Genomic DNA, 22,366 nt, shown 5'->3' on the forward strand with positions numbered 1-22,366 from the left:
CAGTTCTTCAAACTCTTTGGGGTCCTGAACTATCGTCACTGAGGTGCCCCACATGCCTCTTCCTTGCAAAACGTCAACACTCTGTCGTCACTGAACACCGCTTGGAACGAAGCTGCCACCTCACCATCATTAGTTCAACCCTTTTCCTCGTTTGATCTCGACGATCCGTGGCTCCTGCTTTTAAGGGAGCCGCTCAAGAAGGATCTGTCAACGACCCGACATCGAACTCTGCTATTTCAGGTACATTGGGGTGGTAGAAACATTATAGAAGGAAATAAGACTTATAGAACAATATATGGACTGGGCTTGAGATATATCCTTACTTTACAGGTTGCCCAGGTGGGGGGATCTCAACACAGAACTGTGTCTAGGTAACAGGGCCAGTATTCTGCCAATTGTTCTAACCAACTGCTTTCCTCCTATGTCTATTGTTGGTTGCCTTTTTTAAGTGGTCTGTGTGACATTTGACCAGAGTATAGTTGATGCACTTTAATGAGATCTGATAATAATTGTGTTACCACTTTAGAACTGTATATATTTGCCATTGTAGATTTTCTGAGCACAAAGCGAGTTATTGTGATAGTGTACATAACCTTGAACTTAATTATATAAAGACTCTGTTTTAACTAATACAGTGTGTGGACATTCATTTGTGGGGGCTTGGGGACTACACTGTACTTAAGAATCAGCCTGCATCACCCCCTGAGAAGCTAGGCCTTGATTGCTCGACCACAATACCAACAATAGAGAAGCTTGGCTGGGGTCCTCTCTGCCTCTCCTCTGCCATATAGAACAGAAGTACAGACCAACCCTTCAGTCTTTACAAAGGCTATGAGAGCTTTTTGAGTATTGCATTGAAAATCTCTAGGGGAGACCCAGTGGAGGCATTACTACACTAATCCAGAGTTATATTGTTATTGATTTGGCCCACGCACAAATACAAATCTGCTTGAAAGTATGACATAGTGTGATGTTTAAAAGAGATGCATTTGAATTGAATATAGGAAATGCAAATTTAGCTATAACTTCAGCACCCTTGAATTGGTACAAATATTAGATGCAGATTTGGATTCTGAGGAAAAACTCAGGTCACATCTATATACAATGGTATCTTAATTTAAATGATGTATTAATAAATGCATGCTTGTATTACTCTGTTATATATGCAGTAATAAAAACATAAATTATGTCTCTGGATTTAGAATATTCTTCTTAATCTGAATATATAAGGCTCATCAATGCCACATGTCCCGACGAAGAATATAAAAAAAAAAACAATCAAATGGCATTCAGGAAACGGAGTCAAAAACATGTCAAAGTTTGGGTTGGGTGGGAAGAAGAGCCCAGTGCAGCAGGATGTGAAGAGGGTTACTGGAACAATCCTAGGAGTCAAACAATTGAGAGAGTGAGCATACAACCAGCCTAGTTTCCACTCACTGTGATCTAGCCAGCTAAACCAAGACCCCCATGAAGATGACAATGAGTTGTTGAAGGAACGTCCAGGCCCCTAAAACATGATGTCCCAGTGACCTTGTCATTTGCAGACCCATTCTTCTTTTAGATAAAGGCCTTATGAGGTATTGGGCTTTTTCATTCACATAAACAGATGTTCAGTCATTAGCTTGAAAGCTATCTACTGGGTAATGGGATTCTAAGGACGGCTATTTTAAATCTGGCATAACTTGTCAATGCAACTATCAGTGTGAAAATCATGAATACCCACTGCTGAATACAGCATAACACCCTATGAGAGTCTTGGGCTCTCTGTATTTTCCTCCATCTTTACAGATTGTTGCAGCATTTGGTAGTTATGACCAACTAAATAACCAGAGCAGTGCATCTGAAATGCCAAGGTCAGGTAAACTTAGAGACGTGTGTTAAGGAATCATGTGAGCAAGACAAAATTGCTAATGTTTTTTTGTTCTTGCTGTTTTTTCAGGTGCAACCCCATAACAAATGCAGGTTACCTTGTCCACTCAGGTGACCTGTGAATTTGTCTGGGCTGTGCACTTGTGTAAACTGCTTTTTAAACACACATAAATAAAATGCAGGACAGATTTAGAAAGTATCCTCTCAATTCCCTTTTGACTGTTCCACAGTGTTGCTGGTGAGGCTAATTGAACATTGGAAGTAAGTGTACTATTTCCACAGGGTTATACACAACACAGTCATTAAGCAGACTAAATGCAAAGTCCTGATGATTGCATACATCTATGTGATGGGTAATGAATGACCCAATAGAGCTCATAAGGACTACAGGGAGGGAATGATTAGAGGGGTGATTGATAATGGGACCTCTGTTTTTGAAAGCTGACTACTGTAACTTTCCACTAATCGGCTGCACTTCCGGAAGTTGTAAACTCTGCAGCCATGCCAGTGAAAGGAAGCCATTGTTTGTGATTATATGGAGGTAGATGAAAAGGAACATTCTCTACATAGGTGTACTCTGAGCTAAGCTGAAATGTTGGGAACATCCTGAATGTTTTTGGGCAGGACAGTCCTCGACATCTCTCTTGCCTTGAGGACCTTGATATTACTTACCTTAGGTTACCAGGTTATATATTTGCTACCTGCCACCTGCAAACCCTACATAATGAAGCACCTATAGGTTCTGCATATGAAAGCATTCAGGCGGCTGCTGCTGTCAACATCTGCAACATTGTGTGAGCTTTACACTGTCTCAAAATAAATGTAAAGGATGACCCAAATTATCACAATGAATGCCATCATTAGACAAATACCACTTAATTCTTATTTAATTGAAGTAGTATCCAGATTCATGGGTCATCAATGGAGGGGGGATGTTCCATTGTACCTACTTCTTTAAAATATCTGCCTGTTATAATTTCTCCACCACCTGATCACTTCACCCACCTAGTCACCGTTACAAGTTCCACACTTGCCTAAATGCCACACTCTGCTGCTCTCTTTCAACCCTTGGCCATGTCACAGATGTGCCATAACCTACTGCAATGTCACTGTAACCTATTTACTTTGCTAGCATCTGCAAAGCAGCCCTTACCTGCCCTTGCACAGTAACTAGGTGTTATCACACTAGTGCCTCCAGGAAACTCTGTGAACTCTCAAACACATTTTTTTTTAAAAGTTTTAAAATCTCAAGTAAGTCTACTAAATGAAAAACCCTGGAAATATATCAGTCATGTTCTCCTAAATGTTCTAGGAGGGCATATATTATTATTCCAATGCCAGTCTAAGAAACTTTGGGGACAATTTCTATTTTTGAACCCTGTAGTTGGCATTTCATGAAGTCCCCGAGGAGTACATTGGAGAGTACACTTAGGTCAAATGAACTTGTCTCCTGATTCAATTATATGCTGCTCATACCAACAGCTACTTAACAGAATCCACTGGCATCTCTTACCTGTAGCTATGCCACAGTTCCCAAACCCTGCTATCACCCATTGCCAGATCATCTCATCCAGCTCGTTCCCATCAATCAGTTGCTTGCACTCTTACAAAATGTCTCATACACAATTTCCATCTGCCCCTCTACACCTGCATATAATTTATCATGTACTTTCATATCTTTCCCATATTTTTGTATTTGCTTTTGTATTTGGGTTTATATCGAGTGGAACTAGCTAGGAAGCAACATAGTGCTTTACAAGTTATTTGGGTTAACAGAAGTTGGTGAAAGGTCAAGTTACAGGCTGTAGTAGCTTATATATCCCATACTACAGTGGTGGTGTAGCACCTGTTGGGGTGCACGTACAGCTTCCCATGCAGACAAGAAGGTTCAGATTGAGAAAAACCTACTAGCTAGAAATATTATAGAGCAGACAGCATGTGTTATTTTTTTTAGTCAGGTTTGACACACTGTAGATGATCCCATATATCAACACAGAAAGTGCAATACATGTATTACTGTTGTGGTTACAGAGGTTATATATAGGGCAGTAGTGTAGGCCCTGTGTTTAGCTGGTGTATTCAATTGTCTGGTCCGAAGTGAAGATTGCGGGAAAAGCTGAAATAAGGGTAAGATGGAGTCAGATAGGTACTGTGGTAGAAGCAAGGTCAGCGTGTTAGCAATGAAGAAGTATGACAATATTGGTAGTTACAGTCTGGTACACTCTGAATAGCACAGTATGCAGGCCCGTATTTGGAAATGTGGGTCTGTGTAGCTAGGTTTAAAAAAAACAAATCCCATTATCCATTTCCCAGGAGAGAGGCCAAGGTCAGAGGACCCCGCAGTGCACAGATAAACGCTAATCGTATCCAGCTGCAGAGCCTGAATAGGGTGGGAATGGAATGTGAGCTGTGGGGAGAGTTGATAGGGATGCACCCTTTGATGGACAAATTCATGAGAGCAGGGCATACTTTTTTTGTATGCCAATGTTCAAGGTGACGATTTAGAGTACTACTGCCCCCCACACAATGAGTGGTCATCCCATGTGAACTGCAAGTAGACACACAACCAAAAGCAAAGACATCTGTGATAAATCAGACTCAAGAGTGGTGCCTCAGTGACATTATTACTGGGCACCTGGGTTTTGAAGGCAATATGGTGTAGCCGTGTCTAGAACGTTCTGTGATTTGGGATAGGAGGAGCAGAGGTGATGCCGATAAATTAAGTACAAGGTCAGAGAGGCAATTTGTGTGTGCTGTGACATCTGGTATAATGAGAAGGTCTGTTGTCTATTAATGCAGAGTTGACCTCGTCATTTCACCTTGATCGTGTCTGGCCCGAAGGGCTGCACATCCCATGATGGTTACGATGTATCAAAGTGTCAGTAAGATACCAACACCAATCCTTTTCCTGGAGTTAATAATGATGATGCTGTAAACCACGTCCATAGGTGAATGGGGCTTAGATTAGATGTGGCCAATCGGTGCGTGGACTATGGTTGGATATTAGCATCTTATATAGATGACAGCAAATGATGACTCCACATCAGTTTGTTTCTACTGGACCATCTGGGACCTTTTTGCATGTAATAAACCTTGTGTTTGCCTTGCAAAGAGATGCAATGCCCATTTGGCTTTTTTGGATTGTATTTCAGTTCGGTTTTTGTGTTACTTTCCTTTCACACGCTCCCACTTCCCAATGACTCTTAGCTCATACTTGTATCTCACACGCTCTAATACTATTTGACCCACTATCTTCAACCCATACCTACTAGATATTGTCACACTTGCTTCCATTCCCACACATTCTGTGTCCCCAGAAACTCTTTCAAATTGCAACCCCCATGATCCATGTTATCGAGTTACCGTCTGATTCTTAATGAGGTGAGCCTGCTCTGTGTACAATTATCTCACGATGCGGTTGTCTCGCTGGGAGCAGGAGCAATATTCAGCTCCATTCGGTGCCTGACTCCTTCTTGAATACACCTGCATTATAATAATTATTAGTGTATAATTTGCTTAGAAAGAAAATTACACATTAATTTGATTTCCAGGGAAAGACATTGCATGTGTGTTATTAAAATCAGGAAATGACTATGTAATGTACTGCTAAGCGAGTTCCCCAACATCACAGACAGAGGCTTTAGCAGAGCCACGGTAGAAACCCAGAGTCACCAAAAACAGTCCATAGTTCTTTCGGGCTGGCCATGCCATGCTTCTCCTGTGATGATTAGTTGGGTCAATCGCGATCCGCAGATTCATTTTTCACCCAAATTGTACCCTATAGATGGTAAACTAGCTCAACGAGGCACATGTCTTTGAGATCAATGTAAACCCGAAATCGCAGGTTCAAATCTGTGGCTATTCGATTCCGCATTTCGTCCTAATATCCTCCGTTTTCCAGTATTTAGAAGCTGAAGGGATCTAGTATAAAGGCTATATAAAACATTGCATTATACTATCTTCGACTCTCATTTTCATGAAATGAAAACTAAGGACAGGGAATGCCATACATGACGTTAACACTCCCATTGGGATGCGACCATTAAAGCAACATTTCCAAGAATATTGCCATCGAAGACAGGGACAGAACTCGTTTCCGCCGTAAAACCGTGGTTGGTTTGCAATAGCTACTATTTAAAACGATGAGGTCACTCTCCTGACGCCTTAGTATATTAATCAGGCAGTGCTGGAAAAACAGCCTTAATCCGGAGGGAATTGCAGTCCCGCATTTGCATAACACGGGAAGGGATGGATCTTCGACTGAGACTGACGCAAGGGAGAATGTCAGATGCGATTATACACGAACAGCGTTTACCAGAATATATTCAGATGGCGTTGCTGCATTTAGATTTCTGACTTACGGGCATTTAAGCAAACCTACGACTACTTAACATATAAGCATTGCCGTGGAAATGTCACACCATGTTTGCTCGAAACATTAATAGTTGACAAACTATAATGGCGAATATTCCAACAACAAAAAAACATGACATTTGCTGGAATTGACACTTTATTACCTTGTCATCTCCCCTTGTCAAGATTTCCGTAAATAAAAGAACAATACTTGGTTTTTCTCTGTGAAAAGTAGAAAACTCCAAAAATCTATCGCTGCATGTTTAAATACCTGTAATCAGCGGGAAGCACGATAAGCATGTGTTCCATTGCTCAGACACGAGGCTGAGTGTGAGGATATGCCTAACCCCTCCTCCCTGCTTTGGCATTTTAGGCATGAAGTCCGTTCGGCATGGTGCTGCCCGGCCTAACGCTCATTTTCCAAACAGTAGTTCACACCCGGAAAAGCGCCATACCGTGAAGGTTTCAGCACCTTGGACAGATAAAGCGCTAGGGAGTTAACTCTTCAGCGGGTAGCACAACATTTGCAAGACCCCCGAGCGCATCTCCTCTTTTGGCTCATGATTTTGGATTGTTGTTTGGGAGATGTGAGAACGGAAGTTCCTTTTAAACAGTTACAACATTTTCTTTGATTATTTTTTACCACTTGGCAAAATCCCTTTGGCCCTTTCAGGTTTGCAGCTGGATTGGGAGAGTGCAGCACAAGACATTTGTGCGTCTGCAAACCTGCAGTGCAGGGCTTGTGTACACATGCAAACTTGAAGCGCAGGGGATGTGTGCAGATGCACACTTGAAGCGCAAGGTATGTGTGCGCATAACAACCTGTCTTGATTCATTGATATACACACAGCCATCCCTGGTGAAAAAAGGGGACTGGATCGGGGTGTCGTGTTCAAGTGATAATTAACACGTGATAATTAAGAATGAAGTAAAGACGTCTGTAAAAATGCATTAGATTGTGACCAGCTGCATCCGTTTTTGTTTTATCTAGGTGGACCAGGGTTACTATGGTGGATGTGGAAGGTGGCAATGTCCCACACGCATGATACGTGCTGTACGGATACAGAGGGCCTGATTTACAAAGCATTTTTTTAAACTGTATTTATTTATTTATTTATTTATTATGTTTGTATAATACTTTTTTAATAATGATTTTTCACAATAACTATTTAAACAGATTTTTACAAATACTTAGCAACATTTATCACATATTCCATTTACAGATTTCATAAATATAAAACATTTAACAGAGCATGAAAAATATTCCATTGACATAATAAAACAACAGCATTAACCCCTTAAATGCTTAAGAAGAGCAACTAACAAATCATTTGGGATTGCACCACTGTAAACGCTTTTAAATCAGTTCCAGACTCTGTTTACAATTACTCAAACAGTATGATGTTGTCGGATCAGTACCTACCAGTACAAAGCATGACAGATTATGCAGGGCAGATTTCATACAAAGATATATGATTTTTAGATTGACAACGCTCAGGCAGGCACGCGTAGGAAGGAGAGCTGAAAGTGGTCCATACATTCCATCCTAGATTTGCATTTTCAGGTAGCGGTTTGTTGGACCTGAGGTGTAACAAGCAAGGCACCCACATCTGCACATATACTCGTGCTTTAGGCTACACATTAAAACCAAAAAAGGATCAATGGAAGAATATGAATCATTTGTAACATCTGGCGTTGCTGTGGCAGCCTCTCGCTACGATATTTGCAAAACACGTTTAGCCCATGCCACTAATGTGAGCAGTCTTGCACGAACTGATAGACTGTAAACACAGCTCGGGTTGCTCGTGTTTAGTTCAGATGTGACCAAGCAAAGCAGTTGAGAGTGAATTGCACCTTTTGCTGGAAGGAGCAAGCTAGTTTGCCTGTGGCTTGTCTCCTTCTGTAATGGTAGAGAGATGCTAAAAGATTATGGGCCTCATTACACGGACGGCGGTAAGGGTTAACGGTCACCGTTAATGGCAACGGTGACCGTTAACCCTTACCACCGTACTACGAGGTCCCTTTGCGGGTTGGAGGAATTAACGCCTGCTTCTTGCAGGCGTTAAGTACCAACCCGCTAAGGGACCTCGGAGCTAATTACGGCACCGCAAAATTGCGGTGCCGTAATTAGCGCCTTCCCCATTCCCATAGAGCCCTATGGGGCAGAAATGGGAATGGGGAAGGGCAATGGCGGAAGGGGGATTTACCGCCCCTCCAACCTTGGAATGGGGCGGTAAATCCCCTTTCCGCCAAGGCGGTGCCGGTAATTTACCGGCATGGTCCAGGGTGCTAATAGCACCCTGGATTACCGCCTTCCGTGTAATGAGGCCCTATGTCATGGAAGGCTGCCCAGAACAATGAGTAACATCGAGATGAATCATGCTCACCGGTTTTAGGGTGGGTGCAAAAAACAGAGCTAACAGTGGAACATTTTCCAGTCATCCACAGGTGGGCACACCCACATGCACTGGGTGATGAAAGAGAAGGGGTAAGAAATGTGTGTCAGTTGTCAAAAAGCCCCAATGACCAACACAATAGTCTCCCATTACTCTCACAACTCGACTCAAATGCTGGATTTCAAGTGGAGACCTCTTTGACACAAGCCCTTGGCCAAGGCATGGGTGAGTAACCCCATCCATGCTGGCAGACTACCCATGGTCAAGACTCATGCCCCACACAAGCCCCTCACCTGCAAAGCATTGTGATACGTCAATGTTCTTCCCCACTGCTATTTTGCTCTACTGTGATTTGTTCCTTATGATCCCTACTGGTACTTTTTCTCGAATCTTTTAAACCATTGTTTTGCTCCACTGCGACTTTGCTTCATGTTCCATCACAGTGGAATGTGTGCCCACTTCAGAGAGTTCTCTGGCTCTACCCACAGTGAATCTAAATTCACGTGCACCCCCACAGGGACATCTGCATCGATGCACCCAATAAGATGCTTCAGATTGTAACATTATATTGCGCGACTACGCTTAACACAGGGAGCCCCCCCACCCCCACTTAAGAGAGCCCACAACACACCCTTGGTTGGGATTCAATGGGCCCTATCTATGAGAACTATAGACCCACGTGCATCCCTTTCCCAGTGCTAACAATGAGCCAAACACCAGGCATTCGTGTAAACTAAAATATATATTGATAATGTATGTTTAATAGATCTTTACTGGTAACACACTCCACCTTCTCTGTGGCACCAACACAACTTCAAGAATTAAAAAGGTAAATAGTATGTGCTAAACTTCTAATTTAAGACACAGCGCCATTTCGATTTTTAAACCACATCACACATTACATGTACAATGCTTGATAAATAGGGTTTCTCTGCACACTTGCTAAATGCTTGCAGTTTTGAAAACATAGATTTGTAAAAATGTATGTGGCAAATCGCACCCTGTTTCCTTTTCACCCAAAAGCAGTGCAAACATAGTTCTGCTGTCAGGGTCACTTACTCTCAGGAGGGAGGGTATATTAATCAATGGAAATTACACTAATTTCCCTTTGTAAAGCACTTCTCCCCGAGCACACAAAGACCGAGCCATCAGTGACAGTCAGCACCACTCTGTTTTAAGGCCAGGACTAGGTAGTGGGGACAGTTTAGACATTTTGTTTGGGGCCAAGGACACCCCTCTTTTTAAATACAATATTTAAGAAGTGGTGACAATTGGGATGTTTCTTTTGTGGCAAACACCTTTTTGTTTGAATACAATGTTTAAGGAGTGGTGACAATTAGAAATGTTGTTTTTGGATAATTATACCTTTTGTTTAAAAGCACGTTTTGTGAGGGGCTATTAGTTGGGAATTTTGTTTTAGGAACAAACAACTTTTTTTGTTTTAAAGGCAAGGTTTGGGAATGGTGATAATCACAAATTTCATGTTTGTGGTAAGGACACCCAATTACTTTATGTGACTATAATATTATTCCTGCTAGGAGAGAGGGTCAAAATAATTGGAAGTCAACTACATTAATATACAGTTAAATATGCTAAGGGTCTACACAAGATGCCTTCCACCCACTATGAAGGGAAGAAATGAAGGCAGGGATATCAGCCATACACTTGGTTTCAAATGAATACTTCTACATACATCGAACCTCTGTTTTGGGGTGCTTGGGGAAGACAGCCAGGCTCCTCTTTGGACAGCATATGGTCTGGTCACTCCAGGTAGAGATTGTTACCAACTTTTATCCCACTTCTATCATCTCCTTAAGGTCCAGGGACTAGTCTGTTGTTGGCTTCCCTCAGTTTATCTCTTCCTGGCAAAGTTTAAGGCCGCTCAATGTTAATGCCTCTCCACCCAAGATGCCATGCAGCTGTCTCAGAATACCGCCGGGTGGATTGAAGGCAAGTCCTGGAAGATGTTTGGCAGCTCTCCCTCAAGCATTTGTTTTTAGGCAGTTAATCTCCTTGTCTGATCCCTGTCTGCAAATAGCACATGTGTTTTAATTTATAAGCTACTACTCCAATTATTACAATTAGAAAGTGGCAGTTTATTGGTGCTAACATTGGTGGATCATTCTTTCTTCCTCATCCCAAGATCCAAGCCATGCCTGTGGATAGGCTAAGGGAGTTCTGTGATTGAAGTGAAGATGTACACACCTGTCATTTGCATTTTCTTAACATGACAGCTTTTAAAAGTCCCTACATGGCACATTTTGTAACTTACTGATAAATGCCATGATATATACATATTAATAGTCCACTCCTCACGGCAAATCAATAGGGGTTACTTTCATTTCAACACGCTATAGCATGGTTGCACTATGGTATATTGCCTTTTATTCAAAAATGCACACAGTTGGGAATATGAAAATTCCTAATTAGATATTTGATTGCATTCGTCATCTGCTCCCCAACTTTCAGATTCATGACAGTAGTGGGGTGCTAGAAACACCTTTTTTTGATGTAACAAAAAAATAAAAATCACATCAAAATGAAAGTCACATTAATACAAATGCCTGAAAATTAACTTTTAAATGAGATCGGTCACAGCCCCATAAGTCTTTCGGTCTCAACATTATTAAATAAAATAACATTTGTGATGAAAGTCAATGACCACATAATTAACACTAATTGATAGTTTCAGATTTCCATTTCCCTGAACCCATGTGGTTCAGGCCTGTGCATTAGGCTTTTGGTTGAGGCTGGCAATAAAATTATCAATCACTCGTGTGGGGCCCAAAATCTGAGCTACGGCATACAAACATGATTGTATCTTCTCTTTATGGCATGCCATCCCACAGAGAAGCTAGGAAATAGTCCAGAACATTTCTTCAATTTGGGGTATTTTTCAAAGTTCAGCTTCACTCAATCGCAGCCTCTGTTGATACAGCCCACCAATAAATACCTGTCATGTTCTTGCTACATCCTTCTGCTTGGGCTTGAACGATTCAAATAAAAGGTTTATCAGCTGGGGAAGCCTGATCAAAGCCAGGAGGAGGGAAATTTGTTTTGAATCTCTGTGTGTGAAATTATCCCTACTGTCCATTAGAAAAGTAATTTCGGCTAACCTACAGTCTTTCTTTTGCTTGGCACACCACCATTTTTATTAATGTGGCAAACTTTAAGTGAAGGGCTGCTGTCCATTTTGTAATTCACAATTGCATTGTATTTACATGATGTTCATTTTTGTGCTGAAAGTGGGTCTTAGTCACCTGCAATGAAAGATATTCACATCGTTATGAATTTCGCCTGCAAGGCCCACTTTGTACTCTTAATTTTCAGAGTGCACCGCATTTTGATGTGTGGCAGTTCCCATAGCAAATGCTGTTTTTTGTCTCTCAGCCAACAAAATGCCTTTTCCATAAGAACAATGTATTTAACAGTAAGGCCTAACCTAGATTTACAGTTAATTTCTTTTGGGCTCAAAATATCCCACAAGATGCCCATCAGGGTCTACATTGCTTGCTCCTCTCACATTCTACTTCTACCTCATAATACATATATTGACTAAGCACCCTGAAGACAGTGGGCCTCATTACACGGATGGCGCTAAGGGATTACCGGCACTGGTAAGGGCAACGGTGCTGGTAATCCCTTAGCGCCATACTATGAGGTCCCTCAGCGGGTCCCGTCTTTAACGTGTGGCCAGACCACATGTTAAGGAAGGGACCCGCTGAGGGACTTCAGGGCAAAAAATGGTACCGCTAATAGCAGTACCGTTCTTTGCTCCTTCCACATTCCCATTGAGCACTATGGGGTCTCAAATGGGAATGGGGAAGGGCCTTGGTGAATGGGGAATTACCGCCCCGCCAAACTTGGAATGGGGCGGTAATTCCCCCATTCACCAAGGCGGAATCGGTAAAATACTGGCGGCATCCATGGCGCTAATAGCGCCATGGTTTACCGCCATCCGTGTAATGAGGCCCAGAAAGTACATGCCTCTCCCAGTCACACTAACAACGCCACCACTACACTTCTCCCACCAATTTATGTTAAATAATTCCAACAAATACACACTTGCACTGTGGACAGATACAGCTCCCCTTCACATAAAGATACCTCAAATGTATTTGGCGCACACCCCCTAGATGCAATGTTATCTGCATATTAGTCTGACAAGAGTTATACTAGTGGTACTAGTACTATATCTGTGGGTACCAGCTTGTGAGTTTTCTGTTTTGAACAGAGGGGACTAATTTCTATATCACAACCTTTGTCTGAGATGGAAATTACTTGACAGGAAAGGCCAATTTGCCCCAAACACAGTGTTGTCTTAAAGTCCGTAAAGACGAAGTTTGTCTGAGTTTCAAATTAGTCAGTTTGTTAGACATGACATTACATTTTTCCATGAAACTCCACCCCACCATCCCACACAACAAAAGACCTGCAGGTAGAGAAATAAAGGACAAACCCACTGAACATGCTGCATAGTTACACTAAATATAACATATGAACAAACAAAGCTCTGAAGCTGGCTTAGTTCAGGTCTGGGAAGTTTATTAAATGTCGAGCTTTTTTAGCTTAAGCCATTCTGCATTATTGTACAGTATTTGTAGCTTCATTTAACTTTCACACTATATACACAGGAATACCAGAATGCAATGTGATGGGAACCTAAAAGCCAGGGCTGGTTGTGCACACCACTGATATGGGACAACTAGGGATGTTTTCAATGTCTTTCGTTGGCACTACATCAGTGTTAACATCACCTGCTGTTATTCTTATTTTATATAGTAATACATTATTTTATGCACGCCTGGCGGGAGAGTTATCAGTGCCATTTGAAGTCCCAAGAGTGGTCAGAGAAGGATGGGTCCATGCCCCTTCTGTTCAATATGTACGTCAACAAAATCATTGAGGCATTGGTCCAAGGTTCTTTTCACTCCCTGAAGGCGGGCCATGACACGTACCCCACATTATTTTTTTGCAGGTGATGCTGTGATTCTATTTACTTCCTCACTTGGCCTGAAAGAAAATTTGAAAAAAATCTTCCGTAAATTCCAAATATTGGAATTACAGTTAAACACTGAGAAAACTAAGACCATAGGGCCCGAGCCATGAAAAAGTGTGCATTTCCCCCGCAATTGCCATGCACCAAGAACAACACGGCACAAGCCTTTGCACAGAATGAAAAATGCGCACCCCATGTATTCATGGAATTTACTACAAAGTAACTGCATTTGCAGGTGGCGCCGGGAACACCCCCGACATTCCCCCATGAAAAGCATTAACAGCCAGAACAGCAACATTTGCATGCTCAACTGGGTGAAATTACACACACTCTTCAAACATTGCATGGGGTCCCCTGCAAGCAGGCCTGTATCTCGGGGATCATGCGCAGAGTCGCCGTAATTGTTGCTTTCACCCCGACAACATGCATATGATACTTCGGAACTCAGATGAAAACCCTCGTAAACCGTTCCTGCACCCTGCTACAATGCGTATACGCCCCCTTAAGTTATATTGGAACCCTGTCTGCATGCACGCACCCCTAATTCAGCATGTGATCCCACCTCTCTGCAGTGATTCCTATGATCAAGTGCCTGTATTCCTTCCTTTGGGTGCTGTAGAGATCAAAGAATTTGAGTAGCCATTCTCTCCCGAGAGGCTGCGTGGGTGGTTCTGTGAATGTGTGTGATTGGGGTCAATTGTTGGAATGCGAGGGACTGCCTGTGGGCCATCCCTCATAATGGCCACGTTTTTACATATTCTTTCCCATTTTCTCTGTTCCACCCCCTTCCCAGCCCTCTGCACAAGCCACGTCCACGCTCTGTGTAGTCTCTTGCACAAGGCACTTGACGGCTCGCAGAGATGTGCCAAGCCTGCGCGAACTCCACGCAAGTCCTGGAAAAGTACTGTGCATTCGATTCCATGAATGAACATACAGGATTACGCACACAGTTTGGCACGCAAGTCAACTATTTCCCACGCAAATTATTCCATGAATCGGGCCTATGGTCTTCAAACCCCATTTTGCAAAACACAGTTCTTTTGATATTGCTGTTAATGGCTGTAAACTTGAGCAGACGTTGTCTTATTATTATCTAGGCATTGGGTTTTATGAAAACAGCACATGGGCTTCGCAGCTGGATAAAGCTTGCATTAACCTTAGAAAATTCTCTGGGGGCACAAAGGGCCTCATTACACAGATGGCGGTAAGGATTTACCGGTACCGGTAAAATACCGGTAAAATACTGGTACCGGTAAATCCTTACCGCCTTACTACGAGTTCCCTTTGCGGGTTGGGGGATTTAACGCCTGCTTTTTGCAGGCGTTAAAAACCAACCCGCAAAGGGACCGAAGGAGCTAATTACGGTACCGCAATTTGCGGTACCGTAATTAGCGCCTTCCCCATTCCCATTGAGCCCTATGGGGCAAAAATGAGAATGGGGAAGGGCAATGGTGGAAGGGGGAATTACCGCCCCGCCAACCTTGGAATGGGGCGGTAATTCCCCTTTCCGCCAAGGCAGTGCCGGTATTTTACCGGCATGAACCATCGCGCTAATAGCGCCATGGTTCTCCGCCATCCGTGTAATGAGGCCCAAAATCTTATTTTGAGTGCCGTGGCAGTGGGGCGATGTTGCCTGCTCTTGAACTTTATAGCAGACAGGCTATAGCAGGCTCTTCTTTTGGTGCCAGAATCTGGGGTTGGGGCTCCATAAGAGATCTTAAAAGTATAGAAAACAGCTTTTTAAAGAAATTACTTTTCCTGCCACTAAGCACCCTAGCTGCTTTGTTATTCTTTGAATTGGAGATAAGACCGATTTATGAAATAATTGCTTTAAAACCAGTATATTACTGGATTAGACTGTGGAACACTGAGGGCATGGACTGTTGCTGTAATGTATTGAAGCACCTTATGAGTTTGAATGGGGGTAAGTCGATCCAGTGGGTTTCCCATGTAAAAAAATAATTAATATATCTAAACACGGATGACATTAGAGATTCCCCCGACAAGACTGATTCAAATTCTTTAGCCAAGTTAAAGTCAGTCGACTCATTAAGAAGAACAGAAATGATGATGCAAGTTGCAAGTAATTCTGCCTGGGAACAGTATACTTGAGTGGGAAGTGGTTTTCTGGTTTTGAACGTTTCCTGGATTACATCTGCCCTCCTTAAGAGAGAGCTTTGGTTATCACACTTTAGGTTGGGCACACTTTACATGTTCATCTTTGAGTAAATCTTGGAATCATGGGGAGAACTGGTCTTTGTCCCCTTTGCGGACCAGGGATGGAAACCATTCCTCATTTCTTGTTTACATGCCCTAAACTAAGGGATCTAAGGCGTTATTATGTAAGACCCCTGTTCAAAACCTCAAGTATTTGAGTGACCCATGATGCCCTAGAGTTCTGTTGAAATTCTGCAGAGAATTATGTTTATTTGCTGTACCTCATTATTTTCACAGGGTCTGGCTGCTTAGATGTAAATTATTAGAGATAAATGAGCAGCTGTTAATAGAATTGCTATTTTATAGCAAGATGGCCTCAAACTATGGTAGCTGTATGAGTCTAAAACTTAATAGAGGCTACAAGCACGCTCTCCTCTTACGAAGTATGTTACGGGTTGCTTCTTTGCTTTTTAGCCCTTATCAATGAACTTGTGGTTTAGTATATTCTATCTGACATCAAGTGTTCATATACCTTTGATTATGCATTTTTATCTATTTTATCTGTGTAATGTTTTATTATATTGTATTGTTGTATTCTTTTATGTCGCTGAGCCAAAATAAAGCACTGATTGGTTATATATTATGTATGATGGAAATACAATTTATGTTCACACAAAAAATATGCACATAGTAAGTTATAGAAAACAACGTATGAATTTTAGAAATAAATGTAGCTTAGAATTTAAGGGCTGGAATTGTAAGCAAGAATCATCATGCAGTTGTTTTGGTTTTAAACAAAAGTAGAACAAAGTCCTGGGTCATGCGGGATACTGGCAGAGAGCCTGCTTGATCAACAATGTACTACCTAGATTTAAGTTGAAAATGTCCATCTATCCCACTGCTCATTTCGTGCTTGGATGGCAGTGGGGCATACATCACTGCACAGATCAAGCAAACAATCCCTGGCTGACCATCCTGGAGTGCGACCTCTATGATACTAATCCATTTGTAGTTGTATTTTATTGAATTTGGATAGTGCTTTCACCAAAGCGCTGAACAAAAATAAAAATAGTACACCAAACTTGAAATATGACAGGTATTAGACTGAACAAGGATCAAGCATTATGTAATATGAAAGTCATGTTTTGTAATATAGTGTGAAAGAGGTGAAAAGAGGAAGTGGAGCGGATATATAGAGGTAGGGAGTTCCACATTTTTGGAGTAAGTAACAAAAAAAGAGGTAACAGGATTAGGATGTTGTGTTGTAGAGAAGCATATGTACCTGTCCTCTCTGGTGCCCGACCCCCTCACTTCCGTCATATAGGAAAACAAGAAGACACTGTGGGCCTCATCACGACTTTGGCGGTAACCCTTAAATCCGAAGGTCGGACTATTACCGCAGGATTTAAGGGTTCGCCAAATCAGGACTTCAGCGGATTTCGCCCCAGCTCTTGGCTGGGAGGAAATCCGCCGAAAATGTGTGCTATTACCGCTGGCGGGAACTCCGCCGGCGGTAAGAGCGTGAATTTTCCCCATTGAGCCCAATGGGGAATGGGGCATAATCGAATGGGCTCAATGGGGAATGGGGAATTACATCACTGCCGAACTCGTGATCCGGCGCTATTAGCGCCGGGGAGTTCGGCGGTAGGGCTAATACCGCCAGCGGTGATACCGCCGGCGTTACCGCCAAAGTCGTGATCAGGCAGATGACACAAAGTATCTTCCCAATACTGCATCGAAGATTTGAAAGACGTTTTGCACTCAGACAACCGTATCAAATGTACCCTCGCACTGATGTGGTAGAAGGATGTCTGCATACACCATTGAACATAGAAGAGCTGTAAGTGAAATCTGACAAGAGTAAAGTGACATCATAATGAGAAGACAAAAGGACACATTGAAACGTTATGCAAAAAACTTAAAGAATGAAGATGTGACTGAAGAAACAAAGTGAACATGTATGCAAATATGAAGAAATCATATACACTGAGAAAATAAGTGAGAAGAGATGCAGTAGATGTATATTATGTTATGTTATGTTATGTTATTTTGCATTTATATAGCGCCTTATATACCATAGGTATGGTCTGAAGGCGCTGGTAGGTTGAACGCCCTTGGGAACTGAAGTTCAGATCAGTAGAGTGAGTGGAGAGAGTCAAAGGTGCGTGTGGGCACCAGGTATGTGTGCAGCTTGTGGTGTAATCGTGTAATAGCTGCTTCTTAGCGGTAGGTGTGGTGATTGAGGGGTCAGGAATATGTATTCGTTCTGGCAGGATTTATCCAGACCGGATGTGGCTGCATTAGGCCTGAGGAGAACGCCTGGCTGGGAGTGTGAAACCAGCATTGTTTACATAGAGTAATGTGGAGTATGTGGCGGTTGTTGGTATGAGAACAGTTTTACCGAATGGTGTCATAGTATCTCTGTGTTGTAGTTGAGTGGTGGTGTAAGGAGAGAGTAAGCATATGGTGGGTTATATGGTAATTCAAACATGTTCTACATTCGAAACTATATTATGTACTCCACAACATCTGTTCCATGCACTCCTATCGACTCCATACCCCCAAGCTGTTCCCCACATTCCGGTCCACTCCACGCACTCATGCATTCAGTTCGCCCTGCGCGATCCAGTCCCCCAAGCTGTTCCCCACATTCCGGTCCACTCCATGCACTCATACATTCAGTTTGCCCTGCACGATCCAGTCTGGACCACACATGCTCTACATAATCATCCGTTCTATGCAACTCGTCCGCTCTACGCAGCTCGTCCATTCGCTCCAGGCACTCCATCGCTCCAGGCACTCCTTCGCACCAGCCAATCCTTTGCACCAGGCCCTCCTTTGCTCCAGGCACTCCTTTGCTCCAGGCACTCATCCGCTTTATGCCCTTACACACAATACGCACTCATCCCCTCTACGCACTCACCCCCTCTACGCACTCATCTCCTCTACGCACTCATCCCCTCTACGCACTCATCCCCTCTACGCACTCTTCTCCTGTACGCACTCTTCTCCTCTACGCACTCTTCTCCTCTACACACTCTTCTCCTCTACGCACTCTTCTCCTCTACGCACTCTTCTCTTCTACGCACTCGTCTCCTCTATGCACTCATCCCATCTCCGCACTCGTCTCCACTCCGCACTCGTCTCCTCTCCACACTCGTCCCCTCTACGCACTCATCCCCTCTATGCACTGTTAAGTGACTTCAATTCAGCAATCCCACTAAGTCAGTGCCTCGTCTGGGACGCCCAAGGGAAGCCCTTATTTATATATTTTTATGACAAGTTATACTCTGGATGATAAACCCTTATATAACACCCCTCTCTTTGAATCCCCCTGACCTCACTGAGCCAAGAAGTAAGTTTGTTTTGCAATTTAAAAGATTTATTGGAAAAATTAAACAATATATATATCACACTTTTATAATAAATTAATATTTGATATCACACTTAAGAATATGACACTGATGAACAATGGATAATATTACAATTGTATGCTTATTTAATTACTTAGGAGTTGATATAGGAAATAAAAGGTAATTGATAATGCTTTTATGGTTTCAAAGAAAAAGAATGATGGAAAGAATGCAGTACAGAAATAAACTGATAGGGTTTCACAAGAAATAATATGTTCCCTTTTCCCCTGGTGGCAATTCACTCCACCCCCCCTATGCAATATAAGGAGATTGAAGTAAAGCACACAGTTTTCAGGAATACAATCACAATACAATACAAATTTCAGTTCCCCCCTAGCAAGTTTAGAGAAACAGGGATGGTTTTAAACACAGGCAAAAGTACTTTTAAATGTGGTATGCAAAGAAGGGACAAATATGCTAAAAATGATTTGAATTCCCTGTATGAGGTTCAGGGTAGGTGATAGCTATTTAAGATTAGTTCAAGTCACACTGGCAATACTCAATGAGGGATTAGTAGGTTAAAAACGAATTTTAGCAGTTCAAGCAAAAGCGGCTATTTTGACAGGTAAAGACATTTTAGCCAAATCGCAAATCGCGGCACTTTTTCTGAGTGCGTCAAGCGCGATCACGGAAAAACTATAAGGAGTAGAAAGTTGGTTTTAGGCTTGTTAGAAAGCTTAGAATCCTAGCTTTAAAATGAAAGTTACATCTCGTTCCTATGATTCAAAAGATGCGGACGATTTAGTGAAGGTAGATTCTCAAAATTAAAGTCAGAATGACAAAATGACACTTTTACAGATTTGAAATGACAGAATGAACACACGATTCCTATGATGCAGTTCTGGACAGGTTCAAATGTTTTGAATCAGATTATTTTAAACTAAGAGATGAGTTCTGCACAGTTCTAGCTGAGTACTCACACTATAAATTTGAAATAGGCTGTCAAGATCTGGTCAGGTTGGCTGCAGTTCTCTCGCCACGGACGGTCTTTAGTACCGGTTCTGCTCACAGCTAGCAGCACTGCGGTCTGGTCTGGGTCTCTGGTTCTGCTGGTCTGGATCAAGTGGATTCTGGATACAGCACTGCATTCTGGGTACTGGCACAGGGTTCTAGGCCTGAATCAAACAGCTGGCCCGGCTGTTGAATAGTTTGCTTAGGTTTGCTAGATGCTGAGGCCCGCTCAGAAGAGTTCAGCTGTTTGGGTTAGGCCTCTCTGCTTTAAGATCTGGCTTGGTTCTGGATATATCTGGAGCTGAGTTCTGGATCTTGAAGTCGTCTGGCAAAATGCTTCGCAAGAAAATGGAAAGTGAGTGTGTTGCCTGTCCAAAGCAGTCTCTTTTTATGTGTTTTGAAAATGGGTGTGTGCGTGGGCATAACTAAGCCTGCCCCTCACAACTTATCATTGGCCAAGCTCTCTTCTCTCCCTGGATTTGGGGAAGGAATGGAGTGCCATCAGGCAGCAATTCTATTGCATACAGAAAGAACACTCCCCTTGTCAAATTGCACACAAATCTATTTTTGATCCAAATACATATTTATCTATGTACCATTTTTTTAATATTATATGTCCAGTTAATATATTTTCTGTAGCATCAAACCATCTGATCCCTGTCTTTGTAAAATGTCGTGTCCACGTATGACAGAATTCTGCCCTTTTCATCAAGAACACAACCTGTAAACTTTTCCAGAATTTACACAAACATGCACAAGGAATATGGACATCAGATGATAAAGTGTCAGATTTTTAACATACAGACATTCGGAGTAATACCTTATTTTCCGCTAATACCCCCCAGAACATACCACAGAGTCCTACCACCTCTTAAAATGTGCACAGAAAAATCACAAGAGTAATGATATTAATTATATAATTTTCACAAATCCGTACAATGAATTATCCATCTTTTTAAAATTATGGTCTGGCCCAGAGGGGTGTGGTTTCCCAAAACACATGGTGGAATTTCTGGTTCGTCCACTTCCTCCAACTCAGGTTGCTCACAGATGCACTGCTCCTCCCAGTTTCTTCCAAGAGGAAGCCATTTATGACCCCCCCTAATTTAACATTTGCCTGAGCCAAGGAAAGCTCATTGTTCTGTTTCCCTGCTCCCAGGTGCTCCTCCCCTGATTCAATCAGAGAGGTGTAATCTTCTTTTGGTGGGAACAGCAGAAGGCAGCCAGGCCTGGAATGCAGTTGCGGGGCAAGTTTCAACTCCTGTTGGGGTTAGTTGCCAGGCAGAATTCAATCTCTTCAAGCCAGGCTTCAGCTAAATGTCACCTTTGTTCCAGTTTTCTTCATTCAAATCAAACTTACAATTTGTACACATGCAGCTAGAACGCTGATTCTAAGTTCAAAACTATGACCTTTAAACAGTTGCAACCTATGTGACACTCAAAAGTAGGTCACTCATTTATTTTAAACATTTCAATTTTAGTGGTTTTAAATCCAATTTCAGTTAAGCTGCTGACATCCACAGCTCAGCCAGTTTTGTTATAAACATTGTTTTGGGCTCTTCTTCTTTCCAGATTTTGTATGCACACAAAACCACATTCTGCTAAATGTCTGCTGGTGTTCAGTGAGATTTTTGAATATCTTGCAATGTTTAAAATAGGCATTTTTAGCTTGCATTTCAGAGGAACAAAAGTGATTTCAAAGCGCTTTTTTTGAGCTAACAGGCACTGCTGTTTTTTCCTTTGGCACCAAGTTTCACTCAGGACGCTTCTGGCCCATCACGTTCGCACTGGTGGGTTGCAGGTCAGGCAACCATTTTGGTGTGCGCAAAACTGCCCAGTTTTCCTGGATTCTGGTGCAAATGTGGGCTTTTTGACCATCTGGATTTTCTAAGCCCACAGTTCCAAATGTTGTAGCATAATAACTTGAACGTGGGTCAAGACACCCAACAAGCCCCCCGCCCGACTGCACTTTGATTTCGAGTCGAGGGGGAGTCGGGTGCAAAGGATGTTTTGATCCACGTGCTGGTATGTACGCATCATCTTCTTCCGATTCAGCAGATGGCACAGTTCATCATCTTTCCGATTCCGCAGGTGGCACAGTTCAGCATTTTTCCTTCATCAGAGTCGATCAATCAGTTCTCCTTGCCGGTCCTGATGGGAGTATTGGGTGGTACCCGGGGCCCCTCGGATCCTTGCTCCCGGTCCCCAGGTCGTCTTCCATGGGCAAT

Source organism: Ambystoma mexicanum, chromosome 8 (genome assembly GCF_040938575.1).
Source record: "Ambystoma mexicanum isolate Mex_15411 chromosome 8, UKY_AmexF1_1, whole genome shotgun sequence".
In the NCBI taxonomy this organism is placed as follows: Eukaryota; Metazoa; Chordata; class Amphibia; order Caudata; family Ambystomatidae; genus Ambystoma; species Ambystoma mexicanum.